General features: G+C 46.6%; 1 protein-coding gene and 1 long non-coding RNA gene across 7 annotated transcripts in view; one reads left to right on the forward strand and one right to left on the reverse strand.

Annotated features, from left to right (window-relative positions):
- Positions 1–14,693, forward strand: part of LOC144136623 (uncharacterized) — a 139,142-nt gene extending 124,449 nt beyond the window's left edge. Inside the window, exon 2 of the long non-coding RNA XR_013315645.1 lies at positions 14,287–14,693. This is a non-coding gene — a long non-coding RNA (uncharacterized LOC144136623). The remainder of the gene's footprint in view (positions 1–14,286) is intronic.
- zfh1 (Zn finger homeodomain 1) overlaps positions 1–17,035 on the reverse strand; it is a 653,856-nt gene that overhangs the window by 244,165 nt on the left and 392,656 nt on the right. The gene's annotated exons all lie outside the window — the stretch shown is intronic.

Raw genomic sequence — 17,035 nt, forward strand, 5'->3', positions numbered from 1 at the left:
GGCTGTCGTGCTTTCAAGACGTATAAAAATGGCTCGGTTCGTGTGGTTGCAACAAAATTTAGCAGGCAGTGAAATATATGTAATCATCAAAATGCATAATCCGTACATTTTGGCTGTGGCGGCTGCCTCCAGTTAAACAGTCCCCCTAAGCTCTCTTCTTCTCGCGCACTTCAGCCATGCAGAGAAGTAACCTTTGGCGGAGCAAGTACTGTAAAGATTTATCTCGCAAGCATATACAGCAGGAAAGCGACAAGAGGAGGTCGATGACGAATTTGAGAGAGAAAGGTGGAGAAGGCTTTAATGAGAAAAGCAGGAAACACGCAGAATCAGACACCTTGGACACTTTTTACGTTTTGAATAAAAAAAAAACGATATCAGTGGTCTTGGAACGTTGCCACAGGACATCGGGCTGTTATCAGCACAACGAGTGATTTGTCAGAGTAATGTGATGCTTGATGGCACTAAGCGAAGTGTTCCAGTTCAGCCATTTTTGAAGCGTTCAGACATTAACTATATGAATACAAACGCATAACAGTGAGTGAGTGAGTGAGTGAGTGAGTGAATGAGTGAGTGAGTGAGTGAGTGAGTGAGTGAGTGAGTGAGTGAGTGAGTGAGTGAGTGAGTGAGTGAGTGAGTGAGTGAGTGAGTGAGTGAGTGAGTGAGTGAGTGAGTGAGTGAGTGAAGTGGGTGAGTAGAGTGCGTGAGTGAGTGAGTGAGTGAGTGAGTTAAGTGAGTGAGTGAGTGAGTGAGTGAGTGAGTGAGTGAGTGAGTGAGTGAGTGAGTGAGTGGGTGAGTGATTGAGTGAGTGAGTGAGTGAGTGAGTGAGTGAGTGAGTGAGTGAGTGAGTGAGTGAGTGAGTGAGTGAGTGAGTGAGTGAGTGAGTGAGTGTGAGTTCGTGCGAGTGAGTGAGGGAGCCAGCGAACCTTCCTGGCTAAAACAATAAATCTATTCATCAGTCTAGAAGGACGCTGGCTATCGTAGTCACGCGCGAGACAACTAAAAGAAAAATAAAGAACAGCAACTAAAGGACGGACAAAGCAAAGTCGAAGGCTATGTGCAGCGGCAAAAGTGTTTTGCTTGTTCACAGCGGAAAAGACGTTATCTGGAAACCCGTTATCAACATCACCGAGACGTTGACGGCATAAGCGTTGTTGCCATAACTCACTCGTCTGACGTGTGGGTCCGCATAATCAATGAGCTTCGCAGCGGATGCGTCATTTCGAAAGACAACTTCATAGAGAAAATTTGCGCAGCAAACAAAAAGCAGCACTGAAACTTTGTTTCTCAGCTCAAGATTTGCGTGAGCCTCTAAAGCAAGCAACGCATAGCCGAGCAATAAGCGCGAACGATGCTGTCGGAGTTTAACGTCTACAAACCCGCGGTGCTTTCACTGTACTTGATTTCTCTTCCAATCTTAAAACTCCACTACCAAGTTCGCCCTGTCGCTGATGGGAGTTTTATTGCTTCGATATAATCGGATGCACGAAATATTCTATTAGGGTAAAGTGATGGTCGCTTTTAAAACAATTTGTTTGAATAATGCGAAACAGAGTTAGTATCGGCTTCGCAATAACTCGCCCTGCCTTTCTTTCTATTTATTCGGCCTAGGCATTGAAATATATACGGCAATAAAGGTCGCGAAAGAGTTCGACCGTGCATTTTAGCTTTCTTTACTGTTATGTTTCTTTGCGGTACACTAGAACGAAAAGAAAGCAGTAGAACGGAGACAAACCAAGATGAGACGGGATTATGCCGAGTTTTTTCTAAGAGGAGGAAATAACGGACTCCTTGATAACCCGATTTATTTCACTGAGTGATGCAATATTTTCAGGCAACGCGAAAAGAATCTTCAAGGAGTGATTTACCCATCCACGTGGACACGTAGAAGTGGGGAAAAGAGGGAAAAAGAGCGGAAAGAAAAACATGCGGCTGGTGGAGGGACGGAGGACGGCCGGACGCTTGTCTATGCCCTCCAGCTTCCTATGCAAAAGAAACCTTAACGATTTGACTTTACAATATCCAGCACTGAGTGAACGCGTTGAGCAACGTCTCCCACCAAAATCGCCTGTACTTGTTGCTGCGCTACTGGCCTCCTATCCGGCTCTAATGTGGGTGTGCCCCTAACTATGCTTTTTGGTGAGCTCTTCTGAATGCGGTCGCTACAGTAAAGTAACTCGCGCAACTTATTACACGATACCTTAACGACTGGTAGTCTGACGTCTATAAGTTTGCGAACTTGTAAACTACTTGACGTCACGAAGAAAGTGTATAGTTATGAAACAGACGCATAAGGGAGCCATATCGCAAAATTACTGCCTCCGACAAAAAAAAAAGTATTTTCAAGAGGTCCCGTATTTTCGGCAAGATTTTCAAAGAACGACGGCCAAAATTATTGCTAAAACACTGTACGCTATCACTTCTTGATCAGAGCTAGGAGCACATCGCGCGCTATGAAAACGATCAGACATTAATGTAACGGAAACGCTGCATATCAGACCGTGACAAGGCTGTTGTACAATGCCAAATTTTAAAGATATTATTCCAGCCTGACACTGCCCACGTCTTGGCAATTGAAATCTCTTATAAGAACATAGCGGAGGAGCTCCATTCTAAGATTTTTTTGGCCTTCTTTGAGGGACCTTTAGGAGTAAAATAAATTTGACTCAGAAGTAACTGTCATTGTTTCTGAGGAAATTTCAAGGAGCGAAATTTTCTCGTTTTTTTTTTAGAAATCTCTGGATATCCCCAACTGGCGCAGAAAAAGGGGCTAAAAAAATATGAATTCTTGGTTTAATTAAGGAAATTTTCGGTTACGCATGGAATATCACTGGAACACAATAGGGAAAAAGAAACAACCAGGCCCTCCAGACAACCAATTGGTAGTGTCCATAGAGCTACTATAGTACTCAGCTTCTGCTTTCTTTCGAATAAATTCTAGTAACCGCACATGCTGGAAAGTACGCCGTCAAAACTTTTCCCAGACGGCCACGCCAGTAATCCTGCCCACACCCCCCATACTTAGGGCCGCCGACGCATTCAAAACAAGCACCAAGGACTCAATACAAAGTTTTCAAGATGGAATCAAAACAAGGAAGTGAAAACAAAGCACCAAGAAATTTCACGGTGGCCTCTTACGCTCCCTGACCTCGCCAACAACACAGGGAGACGGACTTCAAAACCCTTGAGAGAGGTGCGCTCTGGCGTGCGTCGTCCAATCGTACGAGCTGTCAGCGCAGGCGCGAGCAAAAACAACGCTCTCATCTCGACAACAGCGAGCCTCGTAATTCGAACGCAACCCCACGCGACTCCAAACTTATAATACCTCGCCGCGCCCCTGGCTGTTCATTCCGCGGGAAAATGGAGCGCACTTCGCGCGCGAAAAACTGAACGTGGTTCGGCAGCGATATCTTTTTCTTGCTGTCGTCCACTTATGGCAACAACACTCTGTAGACTGCCCCCCTCCCCTGCCTCCCGTAGCCGCTATCCTCTCCTGTCTAACTTTTCTATCGAAAGCCTATTTCTTTTGAGGTACGCCACGTTCGCAGCAGCATGGAGAGGCCTACGACGCAGCTAGCCGCCAACGCTAATGCGTGGGTGCGGATTTCAGCGAGGAACGTGCTGGTTCTAACACGTGTGCACAATCAGGAGGGGTGCTGGGAAGAGCGGCGGGATGGATATTTCTCGGGTTTTCACGTTCGCTCTTCGATCCCTTCTTCTTCTCCGTCTTCTTTTTCACCTTCTCCGGAGGATATGTTCGCCCACTACACACCAGGGGCAGCGCCGCCACGTGATGAAGAAAAATCAAGCCTCGTGCAGTTATCGTCACGCCTCGGCTAATTCGATTAAGGGGAACGGACGCCCGCGAGATGCTGCCCGGGCCGGCAGCAAAAAGAAAAAAAGAACACGTCTCTGGATATTCTTCGAGGCTCCTGAGAAGGCTCCGTTATACATCGTGCAGAGGGGCCTAAAAGTTTGTGCAAGTTATAGGTCGGAACGCAAGCAGGAATCACTGATTTCTCCTTTCCTTCGAATCCCTTAGCGCAAGCTCTTTTCCTTCCATTTATTCGGCCCTACTGTTTGCCGCTGACTTTCCTGCGCCATAGAGTGTGCGCGCGCAGACACGCACAGACTGTTCAAAATAGACTTGATGAAGCGCAGGACTGGCCTGGAAGCAAAAGTTTTCTGCGATGCTTGAATATGCAAGAGACGACGCAGCGCGGAGAGTGGGATAACGCGCCAAAAAATAAAGGAGGAAATAGAAGAAGGTATATCAAATCCTGGAAAGACAAAGAAGGACGAGCTTATAGAAGCGGCGTCACTCGCTTATGCCGCCACAAGCACCGAGGCATGGTCTTCCAGAAAGGCAGAGTTCGGACAACTTTTTAAGAGGTCGCTGGAGGAGAGGATGTGGTTGGTGGAGAGGAGGAAATCGTGGCAGCGTATCGTGAAGGCGCGTACGCGGGCGCGTATGCGAAGAACTTGAACGAGGAACTATGCAGGCCGACCGGCTTCGCTGGCCGCCCATAGGCAGAAGGAGCCTCTATATTCGCTTCTATCACACACGCGCGGCGCCCAGCCATCGGGCTCAATATATCATGCGCGGGAATTTGTCTTTTCGGGAAACGCCTCACTAGTTTCTCAATGAGCAGTAAGCGCATCGGCTTCGCGGTGCTTCCGCCGCTGCTGCAGCTGATGCCGCGCCGCCGCCGAGTGGGTTGAATTGATGTATGGTAAAAAATGCGCAATCCACCGCAGCCACCCTCATTTTTTTTATATACATATAAGAACTCTTGTTCTTGTTTCTGTTCGTTTCTCTGCGCACCTCTTTTTCTGTATCCACCGCTCTGCAATACTTCTTCCCTCGTACGCACGGCTGAAACTAAACGGTTGATTTCATATTTGTTTTGACCGCAACGATCGCTATCGAAGCAGGGTCCACGCCGGCGGTGCCTGCCTCTCCCCGTCCCTCGAGCTCCTAAAGGGAATATTAGGCCCGGATATTCCGTCATGTCAAAAACTCTCGGTGCATCACTTTCATTTTCTATGCAGATGACGATGCATTACGTAATATGGAACCCGCACCGCTTCGGCACAAAAAATACGGAAAACAAAAAAAAGGGGGGGGGGGGGGAACTGAAGGCTCTGTACAGCAGCAGGGAAGGATGTCGCTGCTGATGGCTCCGATGCATCGGCGTTTCTTTCTGCCACATCGAGCGTGCATAAGTGCGTGCTAAAAAAAGAAAAAAAAACAAATTCCACTGGAAAAACATATACATTCGAAAGGGACCAGCTTTGCAGGACTATAGTGCGGAAGAACCGGTAGTGCCTGCAAGTAAGGGCGTCCGCGGGAACACCCCCCTGAACGTTCCTCTCCCGTCAAAGGCACATAATAAATCTCCCACGTTAATTTTCATCGTGATCGGATTATGCGGTCACTAACGTAATTGCTATAGGCTCAATGGCAGCGATGTGCTCCGCTCGTAATGCTTGAAACAACCGGATATGCCTATTGGGAGTTAACGTCATGGGGTTGAGATAGAAGCTGCGCGAGGTATGTTCGCTCGTTCACATTTATTCTGCCAAAAACATAACGGGCTTAACCTAAGCCATTAAAATAATTATTAACCGAATTACATTCTCTTGTGACGACCGTGGTGGAGCATAGTTAATGATGACGGAGTAAAACAAGCTACTGTTTATCACTTGTGTCTCTGGAATAGTGCACGCAACTTATACATATTCACTGGTTCTCACAGCGATAACTAACGCTTTTATCACATATACACACAATCATTTATTCAAGCTTCGTTCAGAGCGTCACGGGCATTCATTATCACAGGCATGATCAGGCGTTCAGAATCGAATTTTTCTTCCTATCGAAGATTCTCGTGATTAAATGAGCCTCATATAACAAACTAAAATTGTGACTTCACAGATGACTATCTGTTTTCAGATAAGAATGTCTGAATACAAAGTAGGTATTTTCCTTTTTACGCAGCTGTGAAGATTCACCTCCATCATCCGAATACCGGCACATAAACGCTATTTTCCAGCCCGTTTTCCATCGTCTCCACACAAACTACCTTATGTTTCTACCACTGCTTCACATTGTATTTCTGGAGCGACCGACCGATATAGTCGTTGGTGAATATGCTTCCGCGAATCACGCTGACAGGGCAGGTGCAATTCCAACACTGATTTAAACTTGCAAGCTGCTGCCTAACGGCTGTCGACCGCTACATAAGTGGGTACAATAAAGTAAGAACGGTCACTGCACACACACAGGCAGAGAGGAATCCCATGCTTTCTGAATGCGGATAAGCCACATGATCTGCGTTTCCTGGGCCCCTCAAGAACGGTAGAGGAGCGTACTAAGGTATTTCACTTCGTTTCAGATGCAATCCCGCGCTCCCAGCGACCGCCCTTCTCACCAGCCAAGGTGCCACTGACACGACCGGTTTTAAGTGCCACCCACGCCCTTCAAAGTGAACGACCCCGTTTTACGTGGGTCTCAATGCGTGCAAGCCATCGTCGATGAGTTGGCTCCATGGTGGAAGCCCCGCAAGCCTGCGCATTCGGAAAGCCATCGGCTACGGGGTGTTCACGAAGAACGTTAAGGGCCTCGAAAGCGGAAACTGTATGCAGGAGAGCAGAGCACGGGAGTTCGAACCTCGGTGTTCTACCTCAGGGTTAGGACCGCGAGGTCCTCGAAGTCACGAGAGGTATATATAGCAGCCTGCAGAGCGCGGCAGTGACGAACGGACCAAGGGCAATAAAACGCACGCCGGCCGGCGCATCTGCGGCCAACCGAGTAACTGCCGTGGACAAACGAAGCCCATGCACATAAAGATTCCACGGCAGGGTGGACAATAGCTTGAGGGGACCGCGGTCTCCCGCACCTGCCGGGGAAGCGAGAACCGCGGACTGCGTCCACTGGCACCGCGTACGCGCTCGGCAAGCCAAGCAAGCGACCGACACCGATTGAGTGTTCGTGCGCAAGCTATGCGTCTCTTCACTGAGGCTCGATCGGTCGTTACGGTGGAGCCAATATTCTTAGTGGCTTTGCTCACAGCCGCAAGCCGCTCTCTAGCGCCTTTTTCTTGTTAGCAATGTTAAAGTTTCTTTCCCGTTCCTCAGTACTGATCAGGTACTGCTCGTCGACGTCAGCGCCGCCTGGTGTTTTTATTTTCTTTTGCTGACATGAGAGTCACTTCGACTGCCCTAAAAATGTAAGTTATAGTGAAGGAAGTTTTCGTCATACTTGCTTCACAACCGGCAAGAACGTTCAGAATCTGCAATAATGTTCAGAAAGCGACAGTATCCTCAATAATTTTCATCAAGAGCACAAGCGGAATTACAGCCGGAGCCCTCCACTACGCCGTCACCAGAGCCTCCGTTATAAACATGGTCTATAGTCTTTCTGTAGACTTCTTATAGACTACATTGCCTAGGTATTTACTTTTGTCTATTCACAGTCTACAGTCTGTCTATGACACAAGTCACAAAAGTGCATGGTTATAAATCTGTCTATAGACTGTCCATGGGCCATAGAAATTTTTGTAAGCGCTATGTGCTGCTCTGGAACGTTAATAACACATACCGCACACGTTAACAACATACCACATAACACGTATACCACCCTTCGTCTATTTTCTTCTCAGAAGTAACATCACTAGAGTCAGAGAGAGAAAGACAGAATAAAGGAAAGACAGGAATGTTAATAAGACAATGCCCAGTTACCCGCCCTGTACAAGAACCCTCCCCTGCTTGGGCACCGCTGCTGCCTGCAGTATTTGGAAATAAATAAATAAACAAATAAATAAATAAATAAATAAATAATGAACTACACAACCTGATGCACAGAAAAAGTTACCGAAAAGAGAAAATCTATGGCACTAATAAAGAAGCCAATAACAGTAAAAAAAAAGTATGCAGTCTCTGCGCGAGGGCACGGTACGCGCTAAGCCGCACAGAAGAGCAACGCCCCGATAGTACAATCCATTACTCAGCACCCACGCGCATACGGACACAGGGTACGCGCTCGCAAACACGCGATGGCCTCTCGCAACTTCAGAGCATCAGACGGCCAGACAGTGGCGCTGCTGGCGGGTGCGATTGACTGGGACGCATTAAAAACTGATTTTTATGAACAAGGCGAGGCGCCCGATCGCCTCGCTGGAGGACGAATTTGAATAACGCGCCGCGCGGCGCTCTGTACTTTATTTGCTGGCGGAGAGCACTTCGGGCTATACGTGAATAACCGCCGCAGAGAACTAGATGCGTCGTGGGCTGCCGTGGAGGAACGGAAGGAGGGCGAGGAAGAAATGGCGCAACATTCGGAGGTCGTGGGTTCGGATCCCACCGGCGGCATGGTTGTTTTTTCTGCTGCTTTACAAGTAATTTTCTTTAAGCTATTTATTAATCAGTATTATTACCCCACTGATAAGCATAACACATAAAAAAAAAATTAACGTTCCCGTATGCACCTTGGTTTCGTCGACTGTTAGCTCCCTTCATAAATTTGTCAAACGGGCCCCTCATTTCATTTAACTTGTCTGCTAATAGCTTAACGAGGGTCTCGGTTCTGGCAGTCTTGATGCCATAGGTAGCATAAGAGGGCTCTCGCACAGTTTCCGCCCTCGCCGTTAGATGACGTTCTACTTCACGCTCGCGGTATTACAGGACGTGCTACGTCCGCCGCTATGGTCGAGGGTGGCGCTGGTGAACACTCTCAAGGCTCGCTTACACCCAGTAAACATAAATACCCACGAGAGCAGCAGATTGGACAGCCGTCGCCGTAGCTCAGTTGGTAAGAGCACCGGACGCGATATTCGGAGGTCGTGGGTTCGGATCCCACCGGCGGCATGGTTGTTTTTTCTGCTGCTTTATAAGTAATTTTCTTTAAGCGATTTATTAATCTAAGTATTATTATCCCACTGGTAAGCATAACACATTAAAAAAAAAATTAACGTTCCCCTATGTACCTTGGTTTCGGGGACTGTTGGCTCCCTTCATATATATATATATATATATATATATATATATATATATATATATATATATATATATATATATATATATATATATATATATATATATATAAGCAGTTGATACAACGATGCTTACTTCCAAAGTCTCTTCTTATGAGCCCGTTTTATCACCAAGCACGACGATGCGGTACCCCGTGGGATTTTCTTACTTCGAAACACAGTGCACACTAAACAAATTCTCACCCTCAAGGGTGCAAACCAGCTGTCCCCAGACGAATACCCTTTTGGGTGTTAAAAAGGGTGCAGAGATCAGCACCCTTCAGGAAGGGTGCAGAGCATGAAAGCTTAGAGGGCGTGCATCAGTTAAAGGCTTTTGCTTCATGGGTAGATCAACGTGGAGCACCATTGCAACATGCATTCGTAGAGGTGTTATGGAAAAATCGTACCCGTTAATGAGGGTGCAACCATTACATCCTCTAAAGTATCATTAAGTGCACCCTTCCTTAAGGGTGCTGATCTCTGCACCCTTTTTTAGCACCCAACAATTGGAAAAGGGTGTTCGTCTGGGGATAGGTGATTAACACCCTAAAGGGCGAGAAATTGTTTAGTGTGTGCCTCCCGCAAATCTATGTCCACCTTTGCTTGCACCAGAAGATGGTTTATGAAGGTTTAACGTCCCAAAGCGAATCATGGCTATGAGGGACGCCGTAGTGAAGGGCTCCGGAAATTTCGACCAACTAGGGTTCTTTAACGTGCACTGACATGCAGAGCACAGTACACGGGCCTGTAGATTTTCGCCTCCATCGAAATTCGACCGCCGCGGCCGGGATCGAGCCCGCGGCTTGTATCAGAAGAGAGAAACTGAACCCCAACGCATATTTCAATTTCTTTTTAGAGGGGAAAAAGGGGGATAGCAATAAAAAGGAAAGGAGCAAAGGATTGAGAACCGTCAGCGTGGTTCAGGTGTCCAACGATATATGAGACAGATACTGCGCCATTTCCTTTCCCCCAAAAAACCAATTATTATTATTATTATTATTATTATTATTATTATTATTATTATTATTATTATTATTATTATTATTATTATTATTATTATTATTATTATTATTATTATTATTATTATTATTATTATTATATTCCTCTAGTTGGCAATCGACAGTAAAGTGTCAGTAGACAAAACACTGACAAAACGACAGAATCGGTTCTCCGCAGGAGAGAACTGTCGTTGTCACCTGACTGCCGACACAGTACCTGGACCATTCATAGGCCTGCACTATCTCTGCTCTTGATGACGATCATCACGAGATGACTCGATGTTATGAATGCAGAAAACGGCTAATTACAGCTGCAAGAAGCGACATTTGTGGTGCCTCTGTGCGTACCTCGCCGTTTTATGAGGAGTTGCATGAAGACTGCGACGAATTCCCTACTGCTTCTCCGCGAGCGAAATGCCCAGGCTGTCTAAAAAGTTGACCAACACGACGTGTTAGTTGGAAAACAGGAGGTGTTCGGCATATTGGAAGGCTAGCAAGGAGGGAGACATACTCAGAGGCATGTAGATATACATGAGGTCAGGTTCATGTCACAGGTTAAACTAAGCCACTGCGGCGGCCGCATGTCTAGATAAGCCAAATGCAAAACTGCTCGTGAACCGAGATTTTGGTGCGCACTGAAGAACCCCACTAGGTCAACGTAATGTTAAAGGCCTGCACCAGACCGTGTCTCACAGCACAGTTTAGTGAAGGCCTCGCTTGGCTATGCCACATAAACTCCTTCGAATATTATTACGACTGCTAGATCGTGCCAAGGTGTGGCATGTGAGGCATGACGAAATTTTTAACGGTAGGTTCTTCACTGCCTTCCAGATTTCTCTCGGACACGTTTCAAAGCCGTTGTGGCATCTTGCGAACAAGTTCGGCAACCATCGTTCTTGAACAGCTTAATTTGCCTCACATGTATATCACTTCAGAACATAATAGTGCAGCTCGCCTAGAAGACGTGATTAAAATTTGTAGTCGCTCGTACATACGCGAATCCGTGGAGCTGATTGACCCCGAAGCTCCTGATGTACAGTCTTTGCCAAAAGAAAGCAGGCTAGACGGTTTGCTTCTCAGTCGTATACAGAAGTTATTATGACAGCTCTCAAGCTCTATATCTCCGTATGGTAAGGAGAACCTTTGTCCTCCTCCTCCTCGAAGAACTTTTTGATCCTTAGGGAAGCCGTAAGGGCTCTACTATTCGAATGAGAAGCAAGCCATGAAGCCTGGTAACTTTTGGCAAAGGCTGTACACTCACTTCCCACTTAGACTATGCCAGCTGGAGAGCTATATATACGCTTCAAATGTGCGTTAGAGCTTAATCAAGCCGAGTAGATCATCATTCGCTTCGTTTGATAAACAAATTTGCCCCGGCATAAAGCAGCCCCGAGACGAAGCACGAGTCACTGCTTAGAGCTCGCATTTTTTGTGCCGGCGGGTACGCACGCGTCGACGACTTAGGAGCGACTCCCATCGTTCACGCAACGACGCCACACAATTACAGGCCGGATCTACATATATACTTCGTGTTGCGAAGACAACACGGGCGAACAAGAGCGTGGCAGCATTTCCCCATCTTCGCGCCATAACACAACTGCGTGAATTTTTGAAAACTCCAGCGTCGCGCGCGCTTGCAACGCCGGGGGGCGCAGCTTGGAGGGCGAGTTGACGTACAAGGAAGGGGGGGGGGGGGGGGGAGACGTAGTCGCTCGCACACGTCTCAAATTCGCATCCGACGTACACGACGACGCGTCACTGAGGCGAGCGTAAGCAATGCTCGTTTCACACAAAACGCGCTAAAACCATAGCGGAGCCAACGCTTGACGCCAGATATAAGCCGCCAAGTTCTAACACGATATTCGACCGGATAGATACACACGCAAACAGTTGCGGAGGCTGCGTGCAAGAAAGGCATCGCTTTTGTTTTCTGCTCGCCTCTTTCGCACGCCGCTAAATTAAGGTTGCAAAAAGGAGCAAGGTTTGCGTTTAATTTTTCAAGCGCGCACTCGCCTCGAGGACACGTTCTTGACGGCACGGTCTCTCCTATGCTTCGCTCTGTGTGGGGAGCTGTGCTAATCTATTTACCCGTACGTGTTACTCGTTTCTTTCCGTACTCTCCTCATTCACAGTTTGCCCTTGGGTTCTCACTTCGTTATTCGGGTATCATGCGATTAGACGAAATACAGTCGACTTCCTCCACCCTTAGCCTTCCCCTTTATCACTGAAGGGCGCCAAAGCTTACCCACCGTTCTTCCCTATCATTTTGTTTCCTCTTTCGGCGTATATGTCGTCAACACAACGCCTCTTTCACACTCGCGTTCAAATATTGCGTGTACCCTCTCCCTTTCCCTTCCTACCTACGCACTCGCGAGCAGCAACAGCTCACTGTGGTTTTCAGATTGGCTGCACGTTACGCATGCATGAATATGCGCGCCTTTCGTCGTCACCATGCGCGCGCGAGACATAGAGTTGCGGCCCTGGGAAGCATGCGACTGTAGGCTGGATTTCGGTCGACTGAGGCACCCGAACCACGCGCTATTAAAAACAACGGATCTTGCTTGCAGAGACCGAGCGCAATATATGCCGGAGTTTGACGGGGAAAGGAATGGAGAGGAAAAAAAAGGAAAAGAAAATATTAGGAGACAAAAAAGCACATCCTCCCCTCGGTCGCGTCACTCATACGAACGATAGCGCGGCGGTAAAAGCGGCGCATATACAATATACCGATCTAATATTCCATTTCGTGCATCTCTCAGTCGAAGTTGCATCTCATGCTGCGCCGCGTCTGCGATTACTTTTTTTTTCCGTCCGTTGTTACAGTTTACGCATATCTCTGCATCCTAAAGACAACGAGCGGCTTTTCAATCTCTCGCGCTGCAGCCGTTTGCAAACGTAAACAATGTTGGCCGCCAGCGCGCCAAAAACTCTTTTATTCTTCCCACAATTGCTTACCGTTTCTTTTCGAAGAACTCTCTTCGGGCTGAAGCCTTATATCTTCAGACCAAACGCCACTTCGGTGTCTTCAAAACTGCCCTTTCATCGCTTGCATATGACGCGTTTGCATACAACGAGGACATCCCAAACGCGCCAATGCAATATGACTACAATTCCACCCTATATACAGCACCCTTTGTGGAGGCTCAATGGCTGCTGCATGCTGTCATTAAGTGATGAGATAGCGAGTCCGAACCCGGCCGCGGTTGCCGCATTTCGATGGACACAAAACGCAAAAAACCGCGTTCGTATACAGAACCCAAAGTTAACCCTCCACCAAGACCTGTCTCGTAACCCACAGCGCTGCTTCGATACGTATAAAAGAATTCATCAGAATTAATTCAGAGTATTTGCACCCCATTCCAGCCCACTTTTCTAGAGTGCCGGTAAAGCTATCTGGTGGGCGTTGGAGCAGCAAAGCTTGCGCAAGACACTTGTTCTTGGGCTAGTTAGTCTGTATGATTGCAAGAAAAGAAATGACTTTTTTTGTATTTTGTAAAACCTAGCGTTGTGCTTTATGTGTGCACACAATATACTGCACAGGGCTGCGGGCCCACTGCTTTCCGTGCAGGCACTGAGATCAGAGGAAATAGTCAACTGTTGTTTTTGTTTTTGGTTTTTTTCAGCGAAGTTCTTTCCCACGTGATGTTCCGCCGGGATTTGTGCACTCATACCGGCGAGCGCCAGCACAATACAATGATGCGACAGTGCTTTCGGCCTGACGTTCGAGCTAAAGACTCCAAAGTTTTATCTGGCAGCCCTGCCGAGGCGACTGAATAAACACAAAACCGAGGGGATTAGCGTAGCAAAAGGAGTTGTGTTCGAAGATATGTGACACGTTCTTAGGTACAACGTGTCCCCGGAATTGAGCGCTGGAAACGAGCAGAGTAAGACGGTCAGTTCTCTCCTGAATTTGGCACCTTATTTAATGCGAAGAAAAATGTTTTCGAATCCCGGCAGCTCTAATCGTGTTTTTACACCGGGTTGTGTCCTGAGCCGTTCGTTCAACACCATCCATTTCTCTCACCTTTGTATCAAACGGGTGCTCGGTGCGCTGAATCGGCCCCGCAAGGACGAAAGATAGCACGGCGTTCTCCACTTGTGAGATTTACGTAAGTTTCTGAGAAAAAGCCGATAAAGCCGTCTTTCATAACGAGTTATTTCGCTTCGCGTCAAGGTTTTTAGTCTCTAAAGGCAACAAGACCGCTTCGAATGATTGCATTTAGCAATTTTTTTTTTCTCGTTTCATTCTCTCTTTCTAGAAAACCGCTCCACAGCAAACTCCCGAACGAATTCCCGCGCCCCTCTGTCCTCCGCGGCTTCTCAATCGAGCCGCGGGACTTCGGCGCCGACCCGGGAGATGGCAGCACCACACAGCCGGCGATCTCCCGACCATTGAACCTCGCTGTGCAGCAAGCACATTGGACATGAATGACTCTCCTGCCTAATGCATGGCGTTATGCTCGATGAAATATCACACTCGTATATCAGTTCGGCTGTAGATGCCACCGCAATGTTCCCAGTAAACTTCATTTTTTTTTTTTTGAAGCTTTGCAAAGCAGTCGACCTTCAGTACGAAATTAACAGAGGCTGAAAATTTCGTCCAATTGTGCTGAGCTAAGGGAAGGCATTTAATTTCAGCAATAAAAGAAAAAAAAGTTTTCGCGAATTCATTTCATATTTTATCTTCACATATTTTTCCGCCCACCATATAGAGGGCCGGATACGAGTAAGTGGTGACCACCTTCGTGCAAGCGCTTAAAAAAAAATGTGCTGACCGTGTTGTTCATTATTAAAATGGCATTGTTTTTCACGTTGTTAAGGTCCTAAGCTGGCAACTTTGAGTATCGCCTTCGAGGTAAGCTTAGACTTGTGAAACAAGCACAATATAGGCTCCTTGCATTTTGCTGCAGCGTTATGTAAATGTATGCAATATTCTGTCACATTTTATTTCGCACTTTGCTTCTTCTGCAACGCTCCTGCAATACAAATTAAATTTCTTTGGCGAAATTTTTAATCAGCTGATTAAATAGATCGCGAGTAATTATTCGACTTTAGGCCTCAATGTATAGAGTGGTGTCCTCACCAACTTCAGTATGTTTACTGATGTTTTATTTTATCTTTTTCAATTGAACTGACCTGAATAAGAGGGTATATTTTGAACGACTTAGCTACAATATCAAGAAATTATAGGCTAAAGAATCCACGCAGCAAGTTTATTGCCAGCTCCAAGAACATGCCGTTATCGCCTCACTTCTAATGTTTCGGTTTTTTACCGGTCCTGAAATATATTTGTTATATGGTTTGAATTTTGCGTTACTAAAGCTAGGGAAACAGCATTGATTCCAGCTTTTTTATCGCGAAAACTGTGCTGCATGGAGGGCCGTGCCGTTACACAATCTGGAGTGTCTTTGTTCGGGCAATGTTAGCTTACAGTACACCGCTTGGCGAGCATTGCTACTCTTCTCGTATTCTTGAGAATCGAATTTCCCAGCGAAGATTTACTGACCCACCTGCGTAAGCATTACGCAGAAAAGAACGCGAAGCCAGGCATCATGAATCAGCATATCTCTAACGTATACTGAGCGCTAAGCGCAGAGACATGTTGTAGCCGGTGTACACGTCAAGGACATAGCGCTGCTCTAGAGACTGAAGAGTAAAAAGTATGTCGTATTTCACAGGTTTTGTTGTGATTCTTATTTATAGGATCGAGGCAGCTTATTAAAGTTTCAGAACGCGAGCCCTGTTTCATTTGCCGTGGTGCTAATATTCAGTTAGCACCGGAGTAAGAACACCAGAATGCGTTCGCTTGCATCTCGTTTACTACTGAATGTCTCCTTCTATTGCGTTCGCGTTACCCCGAGGGTGTTGCGTTCGCGTTTTATGGGCTCTTCAACTCACGTCCCAATTTAAATTAAAAATCATGCCGATTCACATAAGCAATGCTGCTCACTCCATGTGAAATACAATGTTCGTTGCTTTCTGCAAAAAAAAGAGAGAGAGAGAAGCTGTTAAAGTTTTGTGAAACTCTCGTCACTACGTCATTCTCGCTTCCGATAAGCCTGAAGAGGCCATTGTACGTCCTATCCGATATTCCCTCCGCAAGTGTGTCCTTGAAATGGTTATGGTGCATTAATTACTTCCCGGCGAGAATATTCGGTGTCTGTTGCCGTGCGCCTCGCAACGATTTAGTCATTTATTGTCCTTCCTGTTCTTATGTCCACGCTTACCGCTTGCTTGTACGTGCGTATAATGCGACGCAAAATGAGATGAAAAAGAAACAAGCAAGTCATACACGAAGCCTTGGACTCTGCTCGAGTACCACTTTGCATAACGCGAACAGTTTTGGCCTCTCTGCGTCACGTCGGCGTGGTTAGCTGGGGTCAGCGCAACTGGCCGATCAACAATCGCTGGTGTCACAGGCCGAAGACTAGCTGGGTGCAAAAAATAGTGCTTGTCTCCCACTCCCTCTACGCACACGCCACAAATTCCTTTTGCTTTTGCACTCCCTTCTTTCATTTTGCGATCATTGTTTCATCCACTTTATCTTTTCACGTAAACATTTTGTCTTTTCACATAAACTTGTTTTTATTTCTTTACGCGTAAAAGACGATTCGCTCGCAAGCAATAGCCGCGAACTTTCTGTCTGCACTAAGCGGCTTTTCCAGAAAAGTTGCCTAGCTCTCGCGCCGCCATTAATTACATTAAAAGAGCTGATATCGAAAGAAAAAAAACTTAAACTCGGAAAAGATTAGATGCAAAACCATGGTTAGAATTAAGGTTAGTGTTTCATCCACTATATCTTTTCACGTAAACATTTTGTCTTTTCACATAAACTTGTTTTTATTTCTTTACGCGTAAAAGACGATTCGCTCGCAAGCAATAACCGCGAACTTTCTGTCTACACTCAGCGGCCTTCCACAACAGTTGCCTATGATCTAGCGCCGCCATTAATTACATCAAAGGTGCTGATATCGAGGGAAAAAAAAATAAACTCGGAAAAGATTAGAT

This window comes from Amblyomma americanum, chromosome 6, assembly GCF_052857255.1.
Source record: "Amblyomma americanum isolate KBUSLIRL-KWMA chromosome 6, ASM5285725v1, whole genome shotgun sequence".
Taxonomy (NCBI): Eukaryota; Metazoa; Arthropoda; class Arachnida; order Ixodida; family Ixodidae; genus Amblyomma; species Amblyomma americanum.